Source organism: Hemiscyllium ocellatum, chromosome 10, assembly GCF_020745735.1.
Source record: "Hemiscyllium ocellatum isolate sHemOce1 chromosome 10, sHemOce1.pat.X.cur, whole genome shotgun sequence".
In the NCBI taxonomy this organism is placed as follows: Eukaryota; Metazoa; Chordata; class Chondrichthyes; order Orectolobiformes; family Hemiscylliidae; genus Hemiscyllium; species Hemiscyllium ocellatum.
In genome coordinates this window covers 46,901,937-46,916,878 of record NC_083410.1, presented here as the reverse complement: position 1 = coordinate 46,916,878, position 14,942 = coordinate 46,901,937, and the positions used below count along the sequence as shown (strand labels likewise).

At 38.4% G+C, this 14,942-nt stretch overlaps 1 protein-coding gene across 1 annotated transcript in view; it reads right to left on the bottom strand.

The window, feature by feature from the left end:
* The window catches only part of LOC132819751 (tyrosine-protein phosphatase non-receptor type 14-like), a 267,055-nt gene extending 253,554 nt beyond the window's left edge, over window positions 1-13,501 (bottom strand). Inside the window, exon 1 of the mRNA XM_060831470.1 lies at window positions 13,066-13,501. The gene's annotated coding sequence lies outside the window, so the exon portion shown is untranslated. The remainder of the gene's footprint in view (window positions 1-13,065) is intronic.
* Window positions 13,502-14,942: the final 1,441 nt, after the last annotated feature.

Here is a 14,942-nt window from a genome sequence, read left to right as displayed (position 1 = left end):
ATAGATCTCACCTGAGCATTCTTTTCCATTTTAAAACAAAAAAAAGCCTCAGACTCAATTGTTTGACAGTTGCTTCCTCACCATGCTACTAACATATAATAGTGGCTACACGTTTTCCTGTGCTTTAATATTCTTTTAGTGTGGAAACCAGCATTGTACACATTATGCAAATGTATCGTCAAAGCAAGATTCAAATAAAAGAAAACCTTACATTAAATGACAGGTTGTTCATACATCTGATCAAGTGTTAATTTCTCCAAGTTTGTTTAGAACTAGATATTATGATTTAAGACTTTAGTAAAGCTTATCATTGTAAATTCAAATCAATGACATAGACAATATAGGCTAGTATGGACAATTTTATAATGGAATTTTTGTTTACAATTTTGGCTTAGGATGTTTTGCATTTTTAAGATAGGCCGTTCCATTTTTAGTTTGAGTGATATGTATGATGCACTTAAAGACAGGATTTCTCTTCTTTCTTACCTAATTGCATAGATTCAGTTTGGGATATAGTTCAGTGAATTCAAGCTCGCCATTAGCACCTTACTCAGCCATGCACTCCGTTATGAACCTAGAAAATGATGAGCAGGAGGCTATTCAATGCAGCGTAACAGTCAATGAAATGCATCCAAAATCAGTACATTTCCACTTGCCAATAGCCACAGGATATACAAGCTTGGTGGACATTAGTGCAGTAAATCTCTAAATTGCATTTATTGACACCAGAGCTAACTTGACTATAAACCTGGATTTTTCTAATCTAAAGAGCTCAGTATTAAACTGGGTAATATATTTACCAGCACATCAAGAAGTTGGGAATATTGAAGACAATTTCACACACACACACACACACAAAACAGATATGTTTTATATGTTGGAAAAAATGCATTTTCACAGAAATCATAGAATCCCTACAGTGTGGAAACAGGCTATTTGGCCCAACAAGTCCACACTAACCCTCTGAAGAGCAATCCGCCCAGGCCCATTACCCTAGCCTACTACTATTACATTTAACCTGAGTAATGCACCTAACTTACACATTCCTGAACACTCTGTACAATTTAGATGGCTAATTCACCTAACCTGCACATCTTTGTGATGGTGGGAGGAAACCCATGCAGACATGTGAAGAATGTGCAAACTCCACACAGACAGAGTCACCAGAAGTTTGAATCAAAGCTGGGTTCCTGGTGCTGTGAGGCAGCAGTTCTAACCACTGAGCCACTGTGCTGCCCTTTTTTTTATAGCCTACTGAAGAGCTTACTGGCACCAGCTGAGAAAAATTGCCACATGAAACTGTAGATAGAATCCTGTTCAAGATTATAAATAGCTGATTGTTCAAGAGAAAATTCTAATGTTTTTCAGCATTGAACTCACCTGAAGCAATTTGGAACAAAAATATCATTCAAAATTCTTAGATTTTTAAACATTTAAGATCAATAAACATTTGATTTTCAAACAGTGTATGGCTTTCAAATGACCTGTATGGTTTATAAAGCAACAATGTCAAAGATCTTATCTCAATCCACATGTAAATTATTGAGTTTCAAACTAATGTTGAAAGATGAACATAAGAATAAAAGCAGTCATTTGTTGTATCCCTACTTCTGGTGTTCAAGCTTGTCTGTGGGAGACCCCCTACATTTACAATTGTGGGAATTCCCCAATTCAGATTTCCGAAATGAAAATCTCAGCAACACACAACAGTGCTTCCAATGCTTTTATTTCTGGTTTTCCTAAGATCAGTTTGAAAAGGCATAGGCTTGTCAGGAAATCATTTGCAGAAAGTTAACGGCCAACACTATTCCCACGGTTCCAAAAAAAGTCATATAGGACTTCAAACAAAAATCAAGAGACAAATCTCAATAAAACCTACAACCAAAAAGAACCCACTCTAATCACTGTTAAAAAAGATAGCAAGGTTACACTTAAAAACCATGCACTTATCTGCTCCTGTGCTGTGAGTTCTCCCACGTACTTCCTCCAAGGTCAGCTGTGATTTTCACTGTTAAATTTTCTGAGACACATTCTGATGTCCAGACATAGTTAAACTCAAACAGCAAAGGCAGTAGCTGTGCAGATTCACTGCTGCATCAGACAGCAGCGTAGGTTTCTTTCTCTCTCATTGATCATGTGGTCGCTGCCTTTGTTCTCTTCCTCCTTTTTCACGTGCCGTTGTTTTGATATTTTTTTCCTCCAAAGTTCCAAAACAATGCAAGAGCTTACAAAACAGTAATTACTGCTCCTGGAATTCGAGAAAATCACCTCTTACAGCCATAGTTTTTTTCTCATCCACAATCCTGGATTGCCCAGAATCTCACTAACTTACTTGAGATTTTTTGAAGTACCAAAGAGGATTGATGAACATTTGACAAGGTTCCTTATGATAGACTGGTTAGAAAGGTTAGAACACAGGGAATACAGGGAGAACTAGCCATTTGGATACAGAACTGGCATGATGGTATCAGAGAGGGATACATGGAAGGTTGCTTTTCAGACTGGAAGCCTGTGGCCAGTGGTGTGGTAAAAGGATCCGTGCTGAGTCCACTGCTTTTCGTCATTTATAGAAATGATTTATTTGTGAACATGAGGTATAGTTAGTAAGTTTGCAGATGACACCAAAATTGGAGATGTAGTGGACAGTGAAGTAGGTTACCTGGGAGGACAACAGGATCTTGATCAGATGGACTGAGGAGTAGCAGATGCAGTTTAATTTAGATAAAATGGGAGGTGCTACATTTTGGAAAGACAAATCAGAGCAACAGTTTTACACTTAATGGTAAGTAATGGGAGTGTTGCCAAACAAAGAGACCTCAGAGTACAGGCTCATAGCTCTTTGAAAGTGGTGTCACAGGTAGATAAAATAGTGAAGGTGACATTCAGAATTCTTGCCTTTATTGGTCAGTGCACTGAGTATAGGTCATGATGCAGCTGTACGGGACATTGGTCAGGTCACTTTTGGAATATTGTTTGCAATTCTGGTCTCTAGTGGAAGGACGTTGTGAAACTTGGAAGGGTTCAGAAAAGATTTCCAAGGATGTTGCCAATTTTGGGGGGTTTGAACTATAGGGAGAAACTGCATAGGCTGGAACTATTTTCCCTGGAATGTTGGAGGCTGAGGGGTGACTTTAGAGAAAATCATGAGGGGCATGGATAGAGTAAATAGCGAAGATCATTTCCCCAGAGTAAGGGAGTCAAAAACTAGAGGGCAGAGGCTTAAATGTGAGAGGAGAAAATTTTAAAATGGATCTAAAGGGCAACTGTTTCATGTTGAAGGTGGTGTGTATATGAAATGAGCTTCCAGAGAAATTGGTGGAGGCTGATACAATTACAATATTTAAAAGGCATCCGATGGGTACATGAACAGAAAAGGTTTAGAGGGATATGGGCCAAATACTGACAAATAGGACGAGATTCATACTGGATATCTGGCCAGCATGGACAAGTTGGACCGAAGGGTCTATTTCCATGCTATAGAACCCTATGACTTAATCCTGAAAGAATGTCCAGGTATATGGTGGGAATTGCTTAAATTTAATATTTGCAATCACTACACGCTTCTCACTGCTAGTCACAGAAGGTCACCTTACCCATTAGAGTATTGGCTTGAGGATTATTTGCAGCCAACTGGACAAATTCCAATCCTTTGTGCAGTCCAGACTAGCAGCCAACAATGTCCCAGAGTCCTGTTGCCCTTCCTGGTTAAAGTATCAATTTACAGAGTCTGCACAGATGGCTGCCTTAATTCTGAACGTCTTTGAAGCAGTCAGGTCACCTTAAACCCACTGCGAATCTGAAGAATTCTCTTCGTATTTGAGATCACAACTTCTTTAAAATTCAAGATTAGATTGCATAGGTCGATGAAGCAAAGACGTGGAAGAAATGTGGGAACAGGGCAGGCAAATATATTAAAACAGTACTTGCTCCCTTGTAGGATAGATGTTGACATGGACCAAATGGCTTGTTGCTAAGTTCTAACTTCTGTGCATCTATTCTGGTTTGTTGGGTAGCTGATGAAATGTAACAAATTAAATTATTCAACCATCCATACTCCACCTATTTAAATTGCTGAAATATCATACATGCCATACGTCTAAAGCTATTTAAACTAGTTCAACCTTAAACTACAATGTCAAATCATAGAAATCAGATTAACTATCATAGCAGTGATAGGGCTGAACTGTACCATTCTCCTAATGTTACTCTTGATAACATTACAGAGTCAAGACAGTGTAGTGCTGGAAAAGCACAGCAGGTCAGACAGCATCCAAAGAGCAGGAGAATTGATGTTTCGGGCATAAGCCATTCATTAGGACACTGAGTATACAATTAAAGGGATGCTTTTCATGTGAAGTGTATCTCTGCATATAGTCATATCAATACAAAGCAAGGTCATGAAAGTGATCCAGTGAGCCAACATTCTCACTAAGACACTCAAAGTCATGCATTTGAAATAGTACCTGTTCAAAAAAAGAACCATCCATCCACAGAGGTTTGATGTTTAAAGGTCTCCTTCATGAGCTAATAAGAGTCAATACTTAGACTAAAATTTATTAATGTATCACGTACACCATTATTTTATGAAATACCTGAGCCAATTCCTGAATTCAACAGCTTGAAAATTCAACAACGTGGTGAATATAGCATGAAAATATAATGAAAAATAAGATAGGCTAAGGCAAAAGTTAAAAAAGAATAAGTTAGATAAAGATAGGTGGGTGGCATGGTGGCTCAGTGATTAATACTGCTGCCTCAAAGCACCCGAGTTCAATTCCACCCTCAGGAAACCATTTACGTTAAGTTTGGACATTCTCCCTGATGTCTGCACGGATTTCCTCTGGGTGCTCCAGCTCCCCTCCCCAACAGTCCAAAGATGTGTAGGTGGAGTGGATTGGCCATGGTTAGCCATACAGGGTTACGAGGTAGGAGAGGGGGTTAGCTCTGGCTGGGATATTCTTCGGAGGATCGATGCTGAATGGATGGTCCAAACAGCTTCTTTCTGCACTATAAGGATTCTATGATTCTAAGGAAAGAAAAGCCTCTTTCTGAATTTGCAATAATGGGACACTTACAACACAATGTATATAGGAAATTCTAAAATATTCAATTTTTGATCAAAAAAACTATTCAAACTAGCAGCAATGACACCTTTATAAAAGGAGATTTTCGAAATCATTGGAGATTATATTCTAAAGTTTTTATGAGAAGAATCTATGATTAGTAAGGAAGTTATGAATGGTATAAACAGAGAAACATTACACCATGTTGCAAAGGTTAGCATGGCTCAGAAGACTGGGAAAAATTTTAGAAAGCAGCAAAGGATGACTAAAAATTGAGGGAGAAATTGGAACATGAGAGAAACCCCAAGGGAAATATAAAACAGACAGTAAAAGCTCCCGTTACTTAAATAAAAAAAAAGAGGAAAAAGTAGCTTAATTAAAGTGTTGGTCCCTTCAAGGCAGAGGTTAGAAAATTAATAATGGGACCAGCCTTGAAGGTACCTTTGTGGAAGCGAAAAAAAGCATGTGCTCCATGCAACACAGTGAATTTTATAATTGTTAAAACAAGCAGACACTGTATGAATTTCAAATCAGCAACTGCCATGGTAAATATAGTATAGATAGCCAACGGGAGGAGTATATTCTTCATTTAGTCATTCTTCTCGGGCAACATCAGTTGGTATTAACAAAAGAAGTCTAACCATGTTTCTTGCATGTGTGATGGGTCTGCCATCTAGAGTTCTACATGGGCATTCTGGAGCCCAGTGGATCAGGTGATTTACCAAAGTAATAGTTCAATAGTTGGCCATAGTGCTGGCAGAAGCAGAACAGAAGCAATTGTAATAAAGAAAGTAAATTTACAAAAACTTGCACTTATTATTCCTAAAAGGCCTAACTAATAATAGAGTAAGAGTACAGTAATTTCATAAATTTTTTAACTCATACATAAATCCATTGTTGCTGTAACAATTTGAAGCAATAACAGTCTCAATTGGTTCCAAATTTAATAATTAGTCAGCATATTTTATTTCTGCACACGATTATTTTGCAGAAAGCCACATTTGTATTGCTTTTATTACATTGTTTGGAATTACACTCCAGAACACTATTTTGCATACTCAATTTAATACAATGAATTAGCAATATTTGGCTTTGAAATGAATACATTAATGTCCATTTTAATACAGGTAACAAAATAAAATTGTAATCCTGACATTTCAAAAGGATGATATGGAATGAGTTGGGTCTTAAATTGCTAAAATGTAATGATTTATTTGCATGCAAGTAAAAGAGCAAAGTTGCAATAAACATTGCTTGTAAATGTGACTTCTCATCTGAAAGTTAAATAGTCATGACTTGGAGGTGCTGGTGTTGGACTGGGATGTACAAAGATAAAACTCACACAACATGGTCATTCTAAAAGATGAGAGACTTAAACAATCCAGGTCTTTTTCAATATATTAATTTCAGTTGCATCACACTGTAAACTGCTGCTATAAAATTCTGTGTCTTACGATCTTAACTCGCCAACCACATGAAGGAGCAGTGTTCCAAAAGTTAATGCTTCCAAATAAGCCTGTTGGACTATAACCTGGTGTTGCCTGATTTTTAAAGTTAAATAGTGCTGCTAAAACAAACTGCTTGTCAACAGAACCAAAGGGAACTCAGCTCCCCCATGAAAACAAATAAATTTCAAAATTCACAGGCAGGGATAGGCTCTCAGTCAGTCAATCACTACATACAGAAAGTGAATAGGCATGTGCAAAGTAGTGAGGGCTTTTGCCCGAAACGTCGATTTCACTGCTTCCTGGATGCTGCCTGAACTGCTGTGCTCTTCCGCACCATTACTCCGGAATCTGGTTTCCAGCATCTGCAGTCATTGTTTTTACCGAGTAGTGAAAATGTACCTACTAATCATATGCAAAATCCCACACAAGGAGTGTAGAAAGAGTTTTTTAAAAAAAGTTAAGTTCCTTACTCTGTGATTCAGTGTGAATTACTATCACTTGGGTTTTGTGCCATCACTCCCTAGAACTGACCTATGCCTCATTAAAACAATTACACTGTGAAAACATGAGTCTTAAACTGTGTCAGCATCTACAAAATTTCACAGCACAGCCAAGATAGATGCTGTAGCCCAAATGAATTCGACACAATCACCTTGAAAATCCAATTTGCAAAGTAATGGCTGCATTCTAAACAAAAGATAATGTCACTGACATTATTCTGCATTAAAACTATTCAGAATATTTAAACTGACCACAGTGCAGATTATTAACTAGCACATGAAACAGTCTTCCATTTACTCAAACATTTAGACACCTGATTTATAAAAGTTGGCAACGTCCCCTTGCCAATACAATATGTCATCTTCTTTCATAAACACAGAAATTGCTGTCAATCTCTATTCAAAACAGGCATAAACAAATAAAAATACCAGAAAAGTTAAGCCAAATTTCCGTCAACAGGACTTTTCAAACTCAATGTGCATTTATGTATCACCTACAATCACAAAACTTCCCTTGGTTCATCAAAGGTGCATGATCAGTTTTAAGATTTGTAGCCCTCCTGATGAAGGGCTTATGCCCGAAACGTCGAATTTCCTATTCCTTGGATGCTGCCTAACCTGCTGTGCTTTAACCAGCAACACATTTTCAGCTTTAAGATTTGTAGCTCAGGTTGAGGTTCTGGATGTAGGTTTGCTCACGGAGCTGAAAGGTTCATTTCTAGACATTTCGTCACCGTACTAGGTAACATATTCAGTGGGCCTCAGGCGAACCACTGCTGATAATTCCTGCTTTCTAGTTATATGTTTGGATTTCTTTGGGTTGGTGATGTTGTTTCCTGTGGTGAAGTCACTTCCTGTTCTTTTTCTCAGGGGATGGTAGATGGGGTCTAACACGATGTGTTTGTTGATAGAGTTTCAGTTGGAATGCCATGCCTCTGCCAAACAAAGACACGCACGAGAATTCCTAGAAGCATGGCATTCTAACCGGAACTATCAACAAACACATCGAGTTAGACCCCATCTACTATCCCCCTGAGAAAAATAACAGGTAGTGACTTCACCACAGGAAACAACATCACCACCCAAAAGAAACCCAAACATATAAATAGAAAGCAGGAATTCTCTGCAGTGCTTTGCCTGAGGCCCACTGAAGATGTTACCTAGTCGGGGGAAGAAACATCTGGAAATGGACCTTTCAGCTCAGCAAGCAAACCTACATCCAGAAGGTGCATAATTAAACAATATTTGGTATCAAGGCATGCAGAGGGATATTGTGGCAGACAATTAAAAGTTTGATCTACAGACAGCAAACGAAAGCAGGAAAGGCATAAAAACAGGTTTTGGATTAAAGTCCAAAGTTTAGGGCTTTTCAGTCAAAGGCATTGCTACAAAAAAATCAATTAGAATCAGGAATTCTCAAAAAGGAAAGAATTAGAGGATTGTAAGTATATTGGAGAATTGCGCAGCTAAAAGATTTCAGGGACCAGGGGAAAGAATTTTTTGTTTCGAGTTTTGGTTCATTCCTATTAAAATATTTATCTGTGTCTTATTACATTGCTCTTTGTGGGGGATTGTTGAATGAAAACATTGTGGCTAAGTTTCCTACATTACAACGTTAACTGCAGTTTATTCACTATAAAAGAAGTTTGAGATGAACAGGTCACGAAAGTTGCAAGACAAATCCAAGTTAATATTTTAAACACAGTCATTGTTGAAGGACATCACACCTGATCTGCACAAAACAAATATGGCTGCCAATATAATTTCAGAAAAATAAATTTGCATTTTCTTGAAGTGTAAAAAGATCTTAAAGTTATATTCTCTTGTACTAAACAAAAATCAAGTAGTCAAATTGTGTTTAAGCATTTCCTGAAGAAGGGCTTATGCCCGAAACGTCGAATTTCCTGTTCCTTGGATGCTGCCTGATCTGCTGCACTTTTCCAGCAATACATTTTCAGCTCTGATCTCCAGCATCTGCAGACCTCACTTTCTCCTTTAAGCATTTTGGACATGCATGGCTTCACTGGAGGAACATCCACCACATCACAATTTAGAAATACCTGCTGACACCTTAACAAGATGAGGAGGAGCCAGTGTTGGACTGGGGTCGTCAAAGTTAAAAAAAAATCATACATCAGGATATAGTCCAATAGGTTTATTTGGAAGCGCTGCTCCTTCATCAGGTAGCTGTGAAAGAGGAGCATATAACACAGAATTTATAGCCAACAATTACAGTGTCATGCAACTGAAATGACATAATGAATAAACCCAGACTGCTGTTAAAGTCTTTCATCTTTTAGAATGGGTTGCAGGCTTTGGTTCATTAATATGTAAATCCCAGAACTTCTTTTAAGTCACATTCGAGATAAGTTAAGGTTTATTAAAAGAAAAAAAGTGTCATCTCAGCTCCAACAATGCATTACAAGATGTGAGGTCAGAATCTGTCTATCCCAGTCTTGAGTCAGGCCGGTTCTATTTCAAAAGTGGAGTTTATAACATATTACATAGATTGACTGCATGCAGATTGTGCGCTTTTGGAGCAAAATAGAATGTATCTGCAAATACAAATTCAAACCATAGACTTGTGTGTGTGTGCGTGTGCGCATGAGAGAGAATGTGAGTGTGCATGAGATTGTGTGTGAGTGTGAGAGCGCGTGAGAGAGTCGGTATTTGCATGCTTGGTAAAGTGTGTGTGAGTGTGTTGGAATGTAAACCCGTGAGAGGGTATGTGCGTGGGGGTGTGGGGGGGGGGGGGGGGAGGTGGATGTGTGTGAGAGAGTGAGTGACTACATGAGTGTGTGAGTATATATGTATGAATGAGTGAGTGTGTGAGAGAGCAAGGGCGAGAGCAAGTATAGTATAGCGGGGTCAACTGTAGTGCAGCCAAGTAGGGAACCCATGAGGGTGGCCTCAACCAGGGTGTTAGGTTCACGTCACACTACACGTAACCCCGCTACACTATACACTCTCTCTCTTACACGCACCACACACACTTCTATGGGATGAATTTGCATTTGCAGAAACATTTTATTTTTCTCAAGAAGCACACAATCTGCAGGCAGTCAATCCATGTAATATTTTATAAATTCCTACTTTGGAAATAGAACCAGTTCTAATTCAAGATTGGGATACAGACAGATTCTGAGCTCACACCTTTAACGTATTGCTTGAGCAGAGATGTCACTTTTTTTTTACAAAATAAAACCTTAACTTATCTCGAGAATATGACTAAAAAGAAGTTCTGGGAGATACTATTAATGAATCAAAACCTGCAACCCATTCTAAAAGATGAAAGGTTTGTTCAATATATCATTTCAGTTGCATAACAGTGTAATCTTTTGCTATAAATCTGTCTTATGATCCTGTTTCACAGCCACCTGATGAAGGAGTAGCGCTCCACAAGTTAGTGCTTCTAAATAAACCTGTTGGACTATAACCTGGTGTTCTGTGATTTTAATCTTAACAAGGCATCAAGGATTTCGTAATAAATGTAGGATCAGTTAACATCAACTGAAGAACTTGCATTTTTAAAATCAACAGAAAATGTCCTGTAGAAACTTAGCATGCATGGAGAGAGAAACAGATTACAATTTGAGCACAATATGACTCTTCAGGGAGGAACAGCCATGGGGCTTGAAATGTTAACATTTTTCACTCCACAGATGCTACCATATTTGCTGACATTCTCAAACACTACTTTTTATTTCAGATCTCCAGCATCCACAGTAATTTGCTTTTATTTGCTTTTTTATCATGCCTTTCATAACCTTAAAACATCCCAAAACACTGCAACGCCAATTACATGCTTTTAAAAGTTTAATCATTTTTGTAATGTAGGAAATCTAGCAGCACTTAAAACAAGGTCTTCATTCAACAGTACCATGAGATTTTTTACAACTGCTCAACAAGTAGACACAACATCACTCTGACATCTCATTAAAAAGAGATCATTTCTAATTGCGACTTTTATTTTAAAATATCCACTCTCAGAATGCAGATTAGCATGGCCAGCATTTATTATCTCATCACTAGTCCATGAGCAGGTGGTAGTGAGCTGCCTTGTTATTCAATTGCAGTCTGTATGGTGTAGGTATGCCCACAGTGTGGTTAAGAAGGGAGCTTTGGGATTTTGACTCAATGAGAAAGTAACAGATACACACAGCATGACTGGAAACTCACATCTGGGTGGTCTCTAATGCCTACTGGCAGCTGTATTAGTGATGGCCTACAAACTGATTTTGTATACAATTTCAGTTGCAGGCATGAAATTAGATGAATATATGTTAAATAAAAACCTAAAAACAAGGAAATTCCATAAGTACAAATTAGTTGAATAAAGGAACACTACATTGAACATCCATATTTTTAAAATTAAAGAATGATACACAATGATGTTGTGCTTTCCATGTGCAGGAGACATCTCAATGATTTACAGCCAATGAAGTACATTTGAAGTGTAGTTGCTGTTGTAATGCAGCTGATTTAAAGTAATATATTTCTGTCAAATGTTTCAGATACCTTAGATTTTACAAGAAAGCCAAGTAGAGCTGAAGATATTGGGTTCTGGTTTTTAAACAGTGAACATTAATCAAAACTAAGGTCATCCAATAGTGTCGTAAACATAACCTGATATCATAACAGGTTTACTTTAAGAGGTGGTGTTATCTCAAACACTTCTGTAAAGAAACATAATTCCAATATATAAACAATAATCAGATTGTCCAATATCTTTGACCTTATTGCTTCAGACCAAAATACTATCGCTTTTCCTAAGAGAATTACCATAGTGCAAAGCCTAGGATTCCTCAAGCTGCTGGATCTTCTTGAAAATGTGACAGCATTAACTCAAGGTTAATTTCATCTGGTGTTTACACCACATATTTCCCCTGAATTTGAACTCCAGCATATCCATAGGTCATATGCTTCAAATTGCAAGTCCATTAGAGTTGATTAGTACATAAAGTGGATCAGAGGACAAGTAGGAATTCAGATCAGGTTGTTTACACTACTGGTGACTGAATGTTGTCAATTTTAGTCTTTCTAAAAAGGCACATTGAATTTTACATGTATTCAACAAATATAAAAATATAGTTAGAAGCTTCATTCGAAACTTTAGACAAAAATTCCAACATTTTTATGCAAGTGTCAAAATTACATTGTAGAACTGAAAACTGTAGAACAGAAAATTGTAGAACAAGATGCATTCACTAAGTGAACTGACTCTTCAAAGTCAACGCTATCCTTTGTCTCCACTAGGGTACTTCAATCAGAAAAAAAAGAACACGAATTGTAAAGATGCAGAAGCCAACTTGGAACAAAAAAAATCATATTTTGACAAGTTTAAGCAACAATCCAACATCAAAATGCAGGTAATTCATTTAAAAGTCATATTCTTATTTCAAATTTTGCTTCCATGGTTTGAGAAATCATCTGAGCCCATCAAGTGGATCAATTCCTCGTAATTAAGTACAATTTAACCCTCGTCTCCTGCACAAAAAATCATCGCGTTTATCTCTCAGTTTATCTTACATTTAAAAACATAGCTTTGAAACTTTTTTAAAAATGTTAATTCTAGTAAAGCATCTTTTAAATAAGATGTGTCGGCGGTTATGGCATTATTACATTTATTTCATTAGCTCGATCGACCACCGAAACATGAGACGGTCTCTTTAAATATGCGGCAACAAAGTGCAGCCTGAAGTTAGCCTCCGTGCAGGGCGGGCCATAGATTTCAGTTATAATCACTGTATGATGCAGAATTGAATCTAAACAAATAAAAGCTGTCATACCTTGGCTTGAACCTTCCCTTCGCCATCAAGGAGGCTGTAAAAAGAAAGGGGGCTGTCGAGGAATGCTGGCAGTTGAGCCAGAGTGTGAGGCAGACAGCCTCCCTTTAATAGGCATGTCTGACTTACTCCTTCAAACCACTCAAGGACGAGTGGAAATCTTGGATCAAGTAAAGAGGCTACATTTCCCTCTCTCTCTGGTGTATCTATCTTCCACGTTCAATCAAATAGACAAGCTCCTGGAATTAGGAATCTCCGGTTCCCTTACCTGTTTACATGTCTTTATCGTGTCTGATCAGTCCATTAAAACCACAAACTGCACGCGTCCCTTCAAACTTTCCAAACGTGTTTCTTTCTTTCGGGGGAAAAAAAAAGTTTCCACAAGCAGAGACTAGCACGAAATCTCTGTCTAGATAAAGGATCCACTGGTCTAAAAGACCTCGGGACCGAGATCCGTCTGCTCACCAAATGTGTTTGAAGTTACACGGAGAGCCTACCTCATCCGCTCAAGAACTACTTTTGTTTGGTGAAACTTTCTTTCTGCCCTCTTTCTTGTTTGTTGTTCCGAACTCTAAAGCAACTGCCAGCGGTCCGAGTTGCCTTTATGGTCGCCAAGTTGTTTTTTTGTTTGTAATCTCTCTCCCTTCTTTTTTCCTAGTTGCAGCCGAGACTATTTTCGATTAAATAACATGGTCACAGTTTGTGGGTTTGAAAAAAAAGATCTGCGCCTCGTGACATCAGAAATGTGGAATGTGAGGAATGCGAGTTGATGAAGGGCTGAGATGTCGTTGCTTCTTAATGGTCACACACCGAAAACACACCCAGCCAACGTCGATTTAAAGCTGTCCTGCAACTCTTTAATTATGCATTGATCAGGTTACTTTTCCAAAGCAATATTTTTTGAGGAATCAGTGGGAGATTACTTTGCTAACCTAGAGTGCTTTTCCTTTTGGCCGAATTAAAATCAAAATTGTATTCTTTTTACCTTAAAAGTACACTACATTGAACACCTGGAAGGTAATGAATTCTCACAGTAACGTATTTGCTTAAATTGGGAATTCACAGAGTTGGTTAATCGGGCTATGGGATTGTTATGCTATGTGGATCTCCTGCCAAACCATGACACTTATTTGTTCAGACCAGCTCACGAGTGACACCATGTGGGGATGATGGACTTCAAACGTTTCAACTCCTTTACGTTTGGATTTACTGTATAAGACCATAAGACATAGGAGTGGAAGTAAGGCCATTCGGCCCATTGAGTCCTCTCCGCCATTCAATCATGGCTGATGGGCATTTCAACTCCACTTACCCATATTCTCCCCGTAGCCCTTAATTCCTTGTGTCATCAAGAATCTATCAATCTCTGCCTTGAAGACATTTAGCGTCCCGGCCTCCACTGCGCTCTGCAGCAATGAATTCCACAGACCGACCACTCTCTAGCTGAAGAAATGTCTCCGCATTTCTGTTCTGAATTGACCCCCTCTAATTTTAAGGCTGTGTCCATGGGTCCTAGTCTCCTCGCCTAACGGAAACAATTTCCTAGCATCCACCCTTTCCAAGTCATGTATTATCTTGTAAGTTTCTATTAGATCTCCTCTTAATCTTCTAAACTCCAATGAATACAATCCCAGGATCCTCAGCCGTTCCTCATATGTTAGACCAACCATTCCAGGGATCATCCGTGTGAATCTCCGCTGGACACACTCCAGTGCCAGTATGTCCTTCCTGAGGTGTGGGACCAAAACTGGACACGGTACTCTAAATGGGGCCTAACCAGAGCTTTATAAAGTCTCAGTAGCACAACGGTGCTTTAATATTCCAACCCTCTTGAGATAAATGACAACATTGTATTCGCTTTCTTAATCACGGACTCAATCTGCATGTTTACCTTTAGAGAATCCTCGACTAGCACTCCCAGATCCCTTTGTACTTTGGCTTTACGAATTTTCTCATCGTTTAGAAAGTAGTCCATGCTTGTATTCTTTTTTCCAAAGTGCAAGACTTCGCAATTGCTCACATTGAATTTCATCAGCTATTTCCTGGACCACTCTCCCAAACTGTGTAGATCCTTCTGCAGCCTCCCCACTTCCACAGTACTACCTGCCTGTCCACCTAACTTTGTATCATCGGCAAACTTCACTA